This window comes from Scardinius erythrophthalmus (assembly GCF_964197995.2).
Source record: "Scardinius erythrophthalmus genome assembly, chromosome: 16".
In the NCBI taxonomy this organism is placed as follows: domain Eukaryota; kingdom Metazoa; phylum Chordata; class Actinopteri; order Cypriniformes; family Leuciscidae; genus Scardinius; species Scardinius erythrophthalmus.
In genome coordinates, this window is record NC_138236.1 from 19,763,450 (window position 1) to 19,779,143 (window position 15,694).

Below are 15,694 nucleotides of genomic sequence, written 5' to 3' on the forward strand. Positions count from 1 at the left end.
AGCTAATCAGAAAGCACTAACGAAGTGCAGGTCCAACCATATCTAGGATTTTCAAAAATATAGGGGGATCAGTGAGCGGCCCCTCCCCAAATGGCATAGCCTGTCGGCCTATGACATAAAGCCATCGAACACCTCTTTTGGTGTTCGATGGCTTTACAAGGCTGACCCAGTTTGTTTTTCTTGCCGTTTGTGGAGCCTGGGCTGTCTACAGAGACCGCGTTTTTTTACAGTGTGTTTAGGGCAGGCAGCTAGCGGATAGTGAGGAGATGTTTGCTGGATGTGACAAAAAATGTTTTGGCCCAAAAAATGCGTGACATCGCTTATGCACCTTTAACAGACAGTGTGTGAGTGAGTCTAAATGATGGAAAGGCCAAAAAGAAAAGGGAAAGGTGGCGCTGAGAAGGTCAGACTCAAAAGGAAAAAAAATTATGGAGGAGGAGGCAGCGAAATGCTCCAAAATAACAGGCATCAACGAGCAGAGATACTACAGGTGAAATAAGCTAAAGCACCTAATGTCACAGCTAGGCTCAGATGGGAATTAGCACCAGCTACGAGGCAGCCAAAAGCTTGTGAAATTTGAAAGTAACTCGGTGGTAAATATGAGACAAATTAATGGTGTACTATTGGGTGGCTCTTGAATTTGTCCTTCAGTGGTTGGCAGATGTTCCAAGTTTTAAAATGAGCAACTTCCTTTGGCTGTAATGTAAAGATATAATGTAAACACCCAAGCTGTAATTTAGCTTTTTAGCCTGTGTCATCTGCTGATACTACACAAATGTGTCTATGTGTCTGTCCTGTACATGTCAAAACATGAGAATCTGGCTCTCTTTAGACCAGTGGGTTTCAAATGGATCTGGGGACCCCCAAGGAGGCCGCTTGAGGGTCTGAGGAAAATTTCAGAATGAAAGAGTTAATAAAATTCTTTTCAGGAATCAAACTGACATTAGGTGCATCTGTTGTCTTGCAATGAACATGCAGGAAAGAATGATGGACAATTTCTCTTTAATATTTTGTATGACTTTAAAGAGAACGTCATTGACTGTGAGAAACAATGGCTTGTCAAGGTAAGTGTTTTATGTCTAAAGAAAAACACATTTGTTAGCCATCTAAAGTCATGAGGAAACCAACTTTTTTGGCTTTTTAATCATTTATATACCTACTATGTCATTTTTAGTCATCCAATACGACGTGTCTGCCTGTAATATGCACAGATGGCTAAAATAATGTGTACTGAATGTTTTTATCATAAGTGAATAAAAAAAATTTAATCTTTAACTTATGTATTTAATTAAAATTATTAATTCTATTATTTGTATTATTAATATATTTATTTTTTTAGTGGTCCAGTCGGTTTGTGGGATAGAACTAGGTAAGTAGCATGGCACTTAGTGAGCATGTGGGATGTGCTGGACTAACCAGCACTGTGGCTTTGTAGTGCTAGAGCAAAAACTGTACAACCCTGTTTGTTTGTTTTTTAAACTGCTGCTGTGAAAGCAAAATGAAATGAAATGCTGTGCCAGTGAGTACACACATCTAATGCAGTAGTTAAATTCACTCAGCATTGACACTGCTCCAAACATGGACTCAATTATAAACGTGTTAAAAAAAATGAACAAACAAACAACTAATGTTGTAAATCTACATTAACTTAATTTGAGTAAAGTTGGAGGGGTTGAATTGAATTGTTGACATATATACTTCCCAAGACTGTACTGTAGCAATTGATTTATATCAATGTGCCATCCATTTGTTAAAGTGAAACTGGCACTGCTATAGATTTTATGATGTTTGTATCTTAGGTGAAAGCATTATGCACTGCATCATATGCTCTTTGTAATGACTTCTGCCTTGAAAGCACTGAAAACCCCTGCTGTCTAGAATCAAGTAACTGTTTGATTTCTCTATACAGCAGCTAATTTTACAAAGTAGTTCAGCAGCTCAGAAGACAAGAGCAGAACTGTGATGGTGTATTGACTGATGGCCCATTTTAGATGTAAGTGAGTCAAGTCTGTAACTCATTATGTTATCTGACAGACAGCTGAGCTCACAAGTATGTACACGGTGGGGGTTGTCTGACATTGAAGTGGTCTTTGAGGTCTCCAGCTCATTTAACACCCTGCCAATACAATATTGTCTAGTTTTACAACCTGAGTTCTCACAGATGTGTCTGCTGGGAAAGTGTTGATCAGATGATTGGTCTGTTTACATGTTACCAGCAGCAACAAAAGATCAACTTATTTTAAATTTGACCTTTTAGAGTGACTTAGTACTATTTACATGACCCCACATGTATTCTTCATCATGATTTCAAAGGGATTTCAAGGACCTTTAGTCCTGAAACAGCTATTCTCCTTCAGCATATTAAGAGAGACAAACATTACTGCATTGTAGAGGAGGGCACAGGAAATTCAAGCTCTTCTCAGAGGTCACACAGCTGTACTGTAGCTACCAAGAATCAAAAACTGTCTAGAAAGGAAGGATGCCTTTACTGCTGCTGGAGCCAATCGCATGCCATCAAGATCACCTCATGTGTCACCTCAGCTAACGTATAACAAAATATCATGCAGGAAAGAGTGAATTGTAATAACTTAGTTAGGCTACGTCAGCCACACATATGCCAGAGAGAAAAAACAAAACAATTTCTATTTTCTCCTAGCTCTTTTCTCAACAAGCAAGGCATTAAGAAAGCTCCACTGTTAGAACCCCTTCTGACTGACATTTTTTTCTCTGTTTGGCATGCTGAAGTGCATGGAAAAGACCCTCTGTCCATTTTGCTGAGTCATCCATCCTTTTCATATTCTCCACTTCCCCCTTCACCACAAATTGGCCTGTGCATTGTGTGCAATGCTCTTGTGCTCCGCATGTGTGTGATTTGTGGCTTCCGAGAAGCATCAAGACTAGTGTTGGGAATCGTAAGAAATTTTCCGGTTCTGGTTCCGATTCCGGTTCCGCCAAACGATTCCGGTTCCGGTTCCCATTCAATAAAAAATATTACAACAACTAATAAAAAATAGTAGTAAGGGAAAAATCCACAATCCTTTTTGTGTTTATTTCTTATACTTGTCAAATGAGTTTAACAGACTGGTAAATTATGTCAACAAATTCAACATATTGTTAAGCAATTTTTGCAAAAAAATATGAGCTTTTCTGAAGGAAAATAAACATTTCTGCATTCTCTAGAATAATTTGGGACCTCTCCTATTGTATAATCTCCAGAAGTGGAGAATACCCTCTCAGAAGGGGTAGAATATGTTTGAACACACATGTAAGATGTGTGTAGAACAGATTATTTTTTAAATCGTTTTGAATGATTGATTCATAAAGACTTTACTTGTTTCGTTACTCTAGCAGTTAATAAACAGAACTGCATGCGTCTTGCGGAAGAAGCCGGATTGCATTGTTGCCGGAGCTACTTCTCTCTATTTATGTCTATATGACGAGTCACGCAGGCACTGGGCTACTCCGCAGCGGCTGCGATCCGCCAGTCTAAAGTAGCTATAGTCCGAGTATAAACGCTTATTGCAGGCTTAACGTAGTAATTCAGGATAAGTTCATGATGCACTCGCTCATTGTATATATTTTGTAAATTCTGAACACAAAAAAGTTACGGACGTCTTTATGAATGTTTTGAAGCATCAGATGTAATCGATACAATTCGTTATTTGAAGGCAGCGACTTTCAAAAGGTGATTTACTCTATTTTGGTTGCTACCGTAGACATCAGTGTTTATACTCGAATTATAGACTTTTATCTCAGTAGCCTACTTCTGTGATCATTTGAATATTTGTAACAGAAATATCGATACTGTGATTGTAAAGCTGTTTCATATTGACAACTGCTCTCTCTGGGTCAGCGACAGCGCAAACAGATTTGAATGGTCAGGGGTGAGGTTTTGGTAATTTAGGAATAAGATCGCGTGGGTGTTTGAATCGAGATATAAGATTAATCGTGCAGCTCTACTGTCTTTAATACTCTCTCTCTCTCTCTCTCTCTCTCTCTCTCTCTCTCTCTCTCTCTCTCTATGCGTTGATATCTGACGCAAAACGTATTTGAGTAAGTTAGCGCGAGGGCTTTTCAGTGCATTCATTACTATTTTAATATGAGGTGAGACGTCGGGATAAGCTCCCAGCACTTCGCCCACACAGCGCCAGGGCTGGACTGGGACAAAAATTCGGCCCTGGCATTTTGGCCCAGACTGGCCCACTACATATGATCATAGACACCACCCATCTTTGCACGCCCTTGAATATGTTTTTGTTCAACTCCTATTCCTTAAAACCACTAATGCCATGTAATGAGTGAGTAGGAATGAGTGAGAGTTAAAATTGTAATTTATTAACACAATTGAACTATTCTCCACAGTGATCAATCAAAAAAAAAAAGCTATAAGCTGCATTGACATAGCAATACCAGTGTTTCTCACAGGATTTTTGGTAAAGCTGTGGTGAGTGTGCCTCTAGGGGGGTTTGGGGGCATGCCCCCCCATAAGAAAATTTTGTGCATTTTAATGTTAAATTCATCAATCTGGTGCACTTTGAGAGTTCAAAATTAAAAGCTTCAACCCATATTCAGTGTGCAAATTAAGCAAAGAAAAATTCAAACCTCTTTTAGTTACAGTTTCTGTCTAGATTACACTACTACATAATAAGTTAAATATTAATCCAATGATATAATAGCCATAAATTGTAAAACAAATGCACTGAAAAATAAAGGAACCTTTCATGATTAGTTTTTGTACTAATTTCATGTTTCACTAATTTCAATTTACATGATGTTTTATTTTGACGGAAATTGTACAGTTATTTTGGCGGAAAACATGATTTACAAACGAGTCTCATTAAATTTCTAGTAAATTGCAGTAGCCTATTGGTAATCGTCAACTATGCAGATGTGGAAATAATGCGTAACTGGGTAATGGGTTCCTACACTCATGACATATCCAAGTGTTTTGAAAGTAGTTCTGCTTACCGCAGGCTCTACACTTTCTCTCTCTCTCCTGATCCTCCTCACTATCATCATCAGCCACTGGAGCTGATTAAGGTCCTGTTGCTGCAGAAAACATATTTTGACTAGGGGTGTAACGGTTCACAAAATTCAAGGTTCGATACGATACAATACGATACACTTTTGTCACGGTTCAGTTCGGTACGTTTTTGATACAGCAAAAAGATGTAATTTTTTTTATTCTTTTATTTTTTTTATTAAAACTAACATCATAAAGTACAATATTTTTTTTTTTACTTTGAGCAATTCTGGAGCTATAATTGACTCTTCTTAGGAGCATATAAAACAAAACAGCTCCTTGGAAAAAATTAAATGCAATATTGTAGTAGTTATAAATAAAGGTTTATTTTAGTTCAGATTAACATTTGAGGGCAGCAATTGTATTCATAATGTCAAAATAAAACCGACGCAATGTTACTTGAGGCATTATAGCCTACTATTCAAACCAAACTTCCATGCATGGTTGCAGTTAGTGTTACTACAGTAAATCCATGGTGAATGTTGATGATCTGTGGACAACACTGATAGTTCATTCATGGCACAATGTTTCTTCCTGGTTTCCACGTCAGCGCTGTTTGTTCCATTAATAACGGAGAAATGTGAATGTTTCTCACTAGATCTCGCAGCGATGTTATTACTTCTGTGGCGAATTCAAATGCTATCTTTACTGGATCTCTTATTAGCGCTGTGTAGTAACAGTGTCGCATGATCACGATCGGCTCGCGCTGCATTGGTCCAAACTGATTAACGGTCCTTCAACCACACAATAACGAGCAGTTTCGTTCCGCTTGCATTACTTTTGCCATGATGTTGGGCAATGTTGTGGTCGCGCCGGCGTCTCTTACGCCACGCATCCAGTGTGTCACCGGCCTTACATTATGAGCGCGCTTGCCACGCGCAACGCGCCTACATTTGAAATAACTAAATTTTGGTCGGCAGGAAAAATGGTCCAACGTTCGTTCGGTTTGAAAATGCGTACCGAACGGTTCAATACGAATACGTGTATCGTTACACCCCTAATTTTGACACATTTTACAGCGTTCTGTATCTATTTTTTACGCAATTTCTCTGCACATTCCTTGTGTTTTTTCTCCATCTCTCAGACTATATTTTGACAGATAGATACACACTGACACAGACCCAAAGGAGGCGTTTAAAGATGTGATTGGCCCAGCTCAGTGTCAATCAAGAAAAGAACCAATGGGCCTACGTGTTCCATGGGCCGGTGTGTCCGAAAAAAAACTAACGCTGCCTTTTTTTGACCAATGCATTACACCGGCAACCAGCGCCGCCAATTAAGCGAAACAAAACAAAACGAATGGGCCGCCGATGTACTAGTTTTATGGGCCATTAAGTAGCCAAAACAAACAAACAAACAATTTTTTTTTATATAGCCTACATGAGATGCATCGGCCCAAAAAGCACGTCGGCCCACCGGGAATCTCCCGGTAGTCCCGATGGCCAGTACATGCCTGCACAGCGCACCAGAACCGTTTTCGGAACCGAAACTTAGGAATTTCGCACGGTTCCGGTATTTTTTCAAAAACACTACCGGTTCTGGATAAGAACCGGTTCTCGGTTCCCAACCCTACTCTCACACCACTTTCCCCTCTTCTCTGCCTCAGAGAGAGAATGCAATTTTAATAGTAGCCTAGGCCAGGGATCAGCAACTCCGGTCCTGGAGGGCCACTGTCCTGCAGAGTTTAGCTCCAACCCTAATTAAACACACCTGAACAAGGCAATCAGTGTTTTCAGGATTACTAGATAGATACAGGCAGCTGTTTTCCATGCCAATGTTGAGAATGTGTGTTACTAAAGTACAGCAGGAAAAGTTAGTCATATTTGACCTTTTACTACAGCTTTGTAAAAGCCAAAGTTCCTCCTGAAATGAACTGTAAAATATGTCATCTACTCTTTAATGGACACCATTTAAAGTCATTGACTAATTCCTTCCACCGATCAAATCAGAGTAATATCAAGCAGTTTAAAAAAGAGAAAATTCTTTGTTGTCCTATACAACATAAATCAATGAGCAAAGAGAGTGTTTTCAATTTGCAAATGTGTGACTTTAAGATGTCCTTCTATCCTGTCATTGAAGGCAAAAAAAAAAAAAAGGTTTTGCACATTAACCTATGCATATTTATTTGCCAGTTACATTTTGGTACATTTCTGGAAAATGTGGATAAAATATTGTAAGATCTGATTTTACCATAATCCAAATTACTGTGTAATGAACATTTTACAATATTTTTATTTGTACCCAAATGCACCTAATAGATATACTTTGACATAATCTGAGCATAAAAGTGCAATGCAGTTCTGTGTGCATTATGAAAACATCCTGCAAGTTCTTCATAGACATTGCAGAGGTTGTTGTTTTCTATAGTCAAAAAGTAATGTCATGCATTTAGTTTGCATTTGAAGTAAGCTGTATAACTAAAAAAAGACAGATATATAATTAACCTGTTAAGAGCACACAGACGTGACATTAGTTGCAAAATCCGAGTAGTTGAATACACTATTGTTAAGTGAAATGTTCAATAAAATGCACACGGTCTTACCATGCTATAGTATCCATGTTCAGATAATGTTCAGATAAGTGCAATCCACAGAACTCTTTATCTGAAATGTATAGTAATCCACAGTTCAGAAAAAAAAAAGTTGTTTTTCTTCCCTTTGCTTGTTTGCAGTGTTGTTATGCGATAGAGTTGCATAATCGGACTGGAATGCAATCCACACTTAAACTCCACCCCTGCCCTGGGGAAAAAGGAACAATAAAGCAGTGAATACCATTAAATCATTTGTGGTTCCCTAAAGAACCTGAGGTTCTTAAAGAACAGATTTCTGTTAGTCTGCAGTACCTTTTAATAGTCCAAAGAACCTTTTTCCACTACAAAGAACAATTTGTGCAATGGAAAAGTTATGTGAATGTTAATGGTCCTTCATGGAACCATACATGCCAAAAAAGCACCTGTATTTTTAATTGTATTTTTGGAATGTAAGGTTGGCCAGATGTCCTCAGCGGATTTGTTACATGTATCATCAATTTTTCCATGTGATAAAAGGCAATAGATATGCTAAATGGTTATACACTTTATTCAGGTAAGCAGATTGTTGTTAAACAGCATATGTGAACATGTCATCGTGTTTGTTGAGGTCTGTTATATAGAAGGATTCCAAGATATTTGTTTTGTTTTGTTACCTCCCCCCTCCCCGGGTACTTTCCAAGATTTCTTTGAAGACACACGGCACACGCACACACACGTGACCAATATGAAAAAAAAGAAGGAAAAAGATCACCGGGGCAAATGTGTTTACCAACTCAGAATTTCACTCTAAATAATGTTAACATCAGAGGTTTTTACAATACAGATTGTTTCAAAGCAACATTACAGTGATAACAGGAAAATAATGCAACAAAGTTTGTTTCGGCTGTACAGCAGATATGACTGTACAACAGCTAGAAGAAAATAGTGTCATTGTCCAAGTTAAGTGTTGATTCATTTCTGTTGTAAAAACATTTATCTATACAGCAGCACTGGAGAAAACAGTGATTTCATCGTCCAGCTCAGTTCAGTTCTCATATAATGGTGTCAATGCAGGCAGAACAATAATATTGTTGAATATTAAGTGTTAAGTTTCATATAATTTGTTGGATAAAAGAATCCCAGGTCATTGGACACGTAGGGTAGCCCTGCACCACTGCACGTTTCAGATGAACGGATGGCATCTGGCACACCCAGTGAGCTATATATGAGCACATAACTAACAGTAGGGTAAACAAGTAAGGACAGGAATGTGCTTGTTTTAAAATGGTTTAGATGCTATAGAGACACTAATGAATTTCTGTGATAGGCTAACTGCAAAAGATGAGCAGAGAGTGCTGGCCTCTGCGTTATTTCAAAGTTGATAGCAGATTAATTAACTCCAAGAAAAAAATATACTAACATTATATTATGTCATATGTTGGATATTAGCAGTTATTGTGGTTAAAAGGGTCACTGGCAAAAACAATCAAAATTAGGATTAATTAAAATCCTCCTCACATAATCTTGTCTCAGCTTGAAACACAGCTGTGTGTGAAAGGAGACACAAGGAAACCTAAACAGGGAGACAATTAGTGTCAGCCACGGACTGGTTGGCTGAACGTTTGATGCATGTGGCACACAAAATGGCAAACACTTCAGGAGTTTCCCTAAACATGATGCTGAACAAAACAAACTTTACCATAGAATGTCTAATAGGAAGAGAATTGGCACTCTCTGGTTACTTACGGTTTCTGGACTGGCCGCAGGAACACGTCTCTGTCCATGCGGGGGCGCTCGCAGGCGAGTGCAGAATGAATGGAGTCTTTGGCGCTATGCCCATCAAAATCCACTTTTCTCAGGATATAATTTTTTGTCTAGTAATTTGAATGTTGTATTCGAAAGGAGATGCAAAGAAATTACACATTGATGGGTGTTAGATTTTTTAGAGTCACTTATTTGCTTTAAAAAGTCTTTTAAAGTGTCAATGACGTCATACACATCGTACGACCAGAGATACTGCTTTACGGCAGTCCTTCAGTCGCTTTGGTGCTTTCGCGCTCTGCACTTTCTTTTCTCTCGAGGCATCGACAACACAGCTGACACTGGTAAATACACGTGCTAGAAGAGTTTTTGTTTTGTTTGTGGTCCCGCTTCGGATGCCACGATGCCATCAAGCGTCATCTCTGGTCGTAATCAGTCCTTCACTGACCAATCAGCGTTCTTTAGCAGAATGCTAGCGTGTTGGGCAACAACAACTCAACCTGTAAGAAATCGAAAGGACATAAGTACTCGTTCATTCAACTTTCAACATATAACCCATGTTAATCTTGCAAAACCTACAATCAAATCTGAGATTTCTCAACGGCAATCGGGTGAAAGAAACAAATTTAGCCGTCTAGCCCTATCCACCTTATTTTCGAACGCGGAAGTAAACATGGGTCCAATATCCGGTTTTTGTGCGCCACTTCCGTTTCCTCGCTTTCCTGGGCTAAATAACATATCGATCGCGAAGGATTATGCAGAGTTGATAGAAAAATGTTACACATGCCGTAGCAGATGAATACTACAAAGAACTAAAGCCCCGCCTCACTCAGTTAGGGTACCGACCTGGTTGAAAACACTCATGCATCTAGCTGGCAGAGTGCCAAAACTTCACCGGCGCCTTCAGCCCCGCCCTAAACATAGTCGAGCCAACGCTGGACTAATATGGAGGTATTTTGTCATGTCAAATGTATTAATAATGCCATAAGAATGCAACCAAAGCATAGGATGGATAGCAATAAGTAGATGGCTATAAATAGTTGTAAATCATACAAAATAAATGCCATGATCATGCCATTATGCCATGATCACTAGATTTTATACAGGGGTTACTATAATGATTTTGTTTCTCCTTGGAGTTTTTATCATGTAGTTTTTTATTGAGACTTCATAGCCCAGCCACTTTTCTGGTATCGGGTGGTCTTCTATAGGTGCTCACGAAATGAAAAGAACAAACATACGGTCGTTTCGATGGTTTCTTCAAATGTAAAGCTTTTAACCACAGGCGAAGGGATTCCTCAGGCCGGCGACACACTGGCTGCGTGTGTCCGTTTTTATTTCGGCTCCCATGTTAACAGGTTAGAACGTGCACACTGCCTGCGTGACATGCGCGTCTCACAGGCGCGGAAAACGCGTGCATGCTATAAATAGAATCGACGCCTATTTTTCACGCGACACGCAAGCGTTTTGGAAGCGTTTCCAGACAAAATAGAATAGGAAAAGATCTTTGTATTTAATTTTACATGAATACATATTAATAAATTACATTTTGATGTTTGAAATTTTAGGTTTTGACAAATGCAGATATAAATGCAATGAAAAAAAATCGATTTTCTAATATTGCACCTGTCAATACAGAACGAAATATTCTGTAGCCTGTTTTGCCGTCAATACTGCCGACGTTGTCTTTGCTGCTATATATATGTTTAACATTAAAGGCCTTCCACAACTCTCTCCCCATTATGTCGAATATAATCACCAATGAATGAGGATCATATGTCACCTAGCAGTGCCGCGTCAGACACGTTTCTGGTGTGCAAAGACATGTAAAACGCCACGCAACAGAAACGCCACGCAGCCAGTGTGTCTCTGGTCGTAGGGCGCCTGATTAAAATGTCAATGATTTCGATGATTAAAACACTCCTGCTCCAAGTAAACCTTTCTTTTGTATCAGTTTATGACAACCTCTAACTGCACAAACAATCCCGGTCTTCCCCGAAGCCATGACGATGAGTTAGTTGTTAGGAACACTTGTTTAATTAACCGATATGGTGAAAAGTGATCAGCGCGCCAGTGACCGGAAGTGCCTGACCGGAAGTCTCGCACAAAATACCGTCAACTGGCTGCGTCCGTATTTCCGTTAAAAATAAGGTGAATAATGGGCGATCGCCCCCAGTGAAACTCTGGTGGAACTACAACCAAAATTTGGTACAATAGGACTTAATAGGGAGTGGGCAGGCTCTCCGTAGACGGGCTCTGGTTGTACGCAGGCGCGCGGACTTGGTGTTGTTGTGTGGCAGTGCTTCACATTGCCACCTAGCCGCCTGGAGTGTATACCACATCGAATTTCACACACTTTTGCGTCACCATATGCACGCAGATTATAACCATAACGCTCGTCTAAACGCATAATAAAAAGTGATAATGCAACGCCATTTTTGCCTTTTCTCTTCAGATCGTTTCCGTGCAAACATAGCCTGAGATAATACAGATGGAAAAATAAATAATGAAGTTATCGCGCAATTCTTCTGACAATTTTATTTAGCAAAATATCACCATTCACTGATGCGGTCCAGGTCGCACACAGTCACCATATGTTTGGTCTAAAATGCAACTGCTCTCATGTATTGCCATAGGACAGAAAATGTGAGCAAATTCTGTCAACTTCACTGTAAAAAATAATTCTGTGGCTTAGTAAATATAACTGAAATTTTTTACTTTATTAACTTAATAAAATCTCTGAATATCGTTTACTTGATTGTTTGAGTTACACATACTAGGGCTGTTTTCGACTAAGGATTTTCATAGTCGAATCTGATTCGTTAGATTTTGCCGTAGTCGACTGATAGTCGAACCTTTTTCTTTTTTAGATAGCAGCTAGATTTTTTCCATTTCAAACAAAAGAGCTAAAAAAAACTAAAAGAAAAACATGGTGTGTAATCAATCAACCCTTTATTACAGACTCAAAGTCCAATATTAAAAACAAAACAAACAAAAACCAAAAAAAAAACAACAACAACAAGACAGTCAACATATACAACCCATACAATCCATCACAAACATCTAGAGTCACATAATACACCAGTACCAGTGTCTCCACAGCTTTGACTGATATCGTGTAGTACTAACCCTTATATTTGATAAACACACAATAATTTCATTTTTAGAAGCATTAAGCCGGCAGATAAATCTATACATAAGATTACGTAACAATGCTTTAAAAGTGATTACTCTTACACTCACAAACATTTCACTTGCACTATGCCATCTAGGTCTCCTTAGTAAGATTCTCATTGCGTCATTATAAGCTACTTGCAGCTTCTGTAAACTAGAGGTTCTGTAGTTACACCACAAATGAGCAGTATATAATGTTGTACTGTATGCTTTAAAAAGTGACACCTTCACCTCATCTGAACAGAAACTAAACTTACGCAACAGTATATTTGCCCGCATATATATCATGCGGCGCTGCCTCTCAATGTCCTCATCATCTGTCATGTGCTCAGTAATAATATGTCCAAGGTATTTTACTTTCTCACACACAGTGAGACTCTTGTTAGACAACTTAAAAACTGGAAAATTTATACTTTTATCCTCCTTAGTTCTGCAAACCATAACCATACTCTTATCAGGATTATATACAATATCATGTTCAAGACCATAATCAGAACACACATTTAAAAGCTGTTGAAGACCAGCACTGCTAGGACTAAACACCACAAGATCATCCGCATACATAATATGATTCACTAAAGTATTCCCACTCATAAATCCAGTTTTACAAAAATTCAAACATTCAGACAGCTCATCCATGTAAAGATTAAACAAAATTGGGGACAAAATCCCTCCTTGTCTCACCCAGTTACTGACCCCAAAAGGGGCAGAGACCTTATTGCCCCATTTAACTCGCATCAACTGGTGGGCATACCAATAGGCCAAGATTCTCACAATGTATTCTGGTACCCCTCTTTGTCTCAATGTAAAAAACAGCTTATCATGGTTAACCCGATCAAAAGCTTTAGATGCATCAATGAAACACATAAAAACTGTTGAATTTTTATCTCTATACTTATTTACAATTTCCTTTAGTGCATAGATGCAAAGATCAGTACCATGTTCAGCCTTAAATCCAAACTGATTGTCTGTAGAATTAATAAACTCATTTAACCTATCCAACAAGATTTTTTCCAAGACTTTAGACAAAATACTAGCTAAAGCTACAGGTCTATAATTATCTAAGTTACCCACCATTCCAGCTTTGTTTTTAATAACTGGTACTAATAAAACAGACAACATTGAATCTGGTAACACATTGTGAATCAAAAATCCAGTAAGACAAACAGCTAATAGAGGGGCTATCCTCTTACTTCCATATTTAAGATGTTCAGCAGAAATATTATCTAAGCCACTAGCTTTATTTTGAGGTAATTTGCTTATAGCTTGATCTACCTCATGTGACATAATCACTATTGGATCATTAACTTGGTGATCGCCCCCATTATAATCATTTTGGATACAATTAAAAAGACTACAATAATGTTGTCTCCATAATTCCGCAATATTCTCTGCCCCAGAAACTCCATTCAAAGTACAAGGAAGAGACACTCTGCAACTATTGAGAGTTCTGACTTCTTTCCAAAAGTCAGTGATATTATAATTTAGGAGCTTCATAGCCATAGAATCAGCCCTTAAAATTTGCTCATTTTTGCAAATAAAACGAATAGCATACTTATATCTTGCATTTGTAGACTTATACTGAAGCTCTGGCCCATGCGGGTCTACCTGCCGTCACCCATAATTTATATGCTTTCTGGGCTTCGGCTTGATATTTAGCTACATATTTACTCCATCCAGGCCTAGCCTTATTAATTATACCCTTCGATTTAAAAAATGGCTTGCTACAACCATGTAAGACATTAACTATATCATTATACATTGAGCAGATTTCCTTCTGATGATTTACATCTTTACAGTTAACATCACTACACATTATTGCATCCCTTGGTAAATGAATATTACTCAAGCATGTGTCTGTACTTACATAATAGGCTAAAAGGTCCTCCTTAGTAAGTGCTGACCAATCCATTTTTACTGCATTGATATTACTTTCATTATTAGACATCGCTATAAAGTGATCAACATTTATCACAACAGACACAGGTATATGATCAGTTGTTACGGTGTCATATAAAATACTCATATCCCTCAGCGAGTCATGTGCATCTGCTGTACTAATGCAATGGTCCAACCATGATGTAGTGTTCCAAGCCTCACTAACATAGGTATAGCTATCCACAGGTAAACACACTTCACTTGATAAAATGAGGTTGTTATCTTGACAAAATTGAACAATATGACAAGAAAATAATGATTTTCTGTCCGAAATGTCCGCATTCATGTCACCAATGTACACACTGGAAATAATAGAACTTTCAATAAAAGAACCAATAAAAGCTAATCTATTTAAATATTCATCTTCATTCTGATGGCATTCGTAAGGTGTAAACACATTTAGAATGATAAATTTCTTATCTTGATAAGTAATCTGTATAACAAATACCTTTTATTAATTTAAAGCCAGATGAACAAAACATATCACACATATATCATAACATTTCATAAACATGAGGAGCAATATGAGAGAGAAATTTGGTGATCGTTGTTTAGATACATTAAACCACGTAAAGCTTTTTCACGTCCATGAGAACCGTGTGGAGTCAACCCACAACCGCTCCGCTGCCGAAAATGTGAAGCAGAAACGCTTAGGCCGTGTGTCCACCAAAGCGTTTTTACTCGCGGCTGGCGTGTTTTTTCAATTGTTTTCAATGGGAGCGCCGCGTTTTTAAAACGCCATGAGCGTAACGAAGCGCTGAGCGTCTTTTTCACGCTGAAGCGCTGAGCGTTCGGCGTTTTTTACTGGTCGCCGAGAGTTGAAGAATGTTCAACTTTTGGTAAAACGCTGCGCTCATCACTGTCACTTTTTACCCAACCGACCAATCACAGTGGAGGAGGGGCGGGACTAATACCACACCGACCAACCGCGTCCACCACATGATTCTGCTTGTACAACGTCAACAGATGACAACAACAAGCATAATAACGGAACAAAATCAAGAGCCAGAGAAAATACATTACATATTGTATTGACATTTTAATATAGAATCAACACAGAAACAAAATATGTGTGAAATGAGATACTAGTAAGACTTTCGCGGATATTCCGTATCATAACAAGCAAAGTGTCTCGGTCTCAACCGTCTCAACTGAAAAAACGCTGCGCTGCCAAAACGCTCTCAAGCGCCCACAGCTGAGCGTTTTTAGCAGAGCGCCTAGCGTTTTCAGCTGGCTAATAACGCTTTGGTGGACACACGGCCTTAATGTCAGATAACGTCCATAATTGG

At 38.6% G+C, this 15,694-nt stretch overlaps 1 long non-coding RNA gene across 1 annotated transcript in view; it reads right to left on the bottom strand.

The window, feature by feature from the left end:
• Nucleotides 1-15,694, bottom strand: part of LOC308704580 — a 97,407-nt gene that overhangs the window by 45,152 nt on the left and 36,561 nt on the right. The window contains exon 3 of the long non-coding RNA XR_014031817.1: nt 7,566-7,761. This is a non-coding gene — a long non-coding RNA (uncharacterized lncRNA). The remainder of the gene's footprint in view (nt 1-7,565; nt 7,762-15,694) is intronic.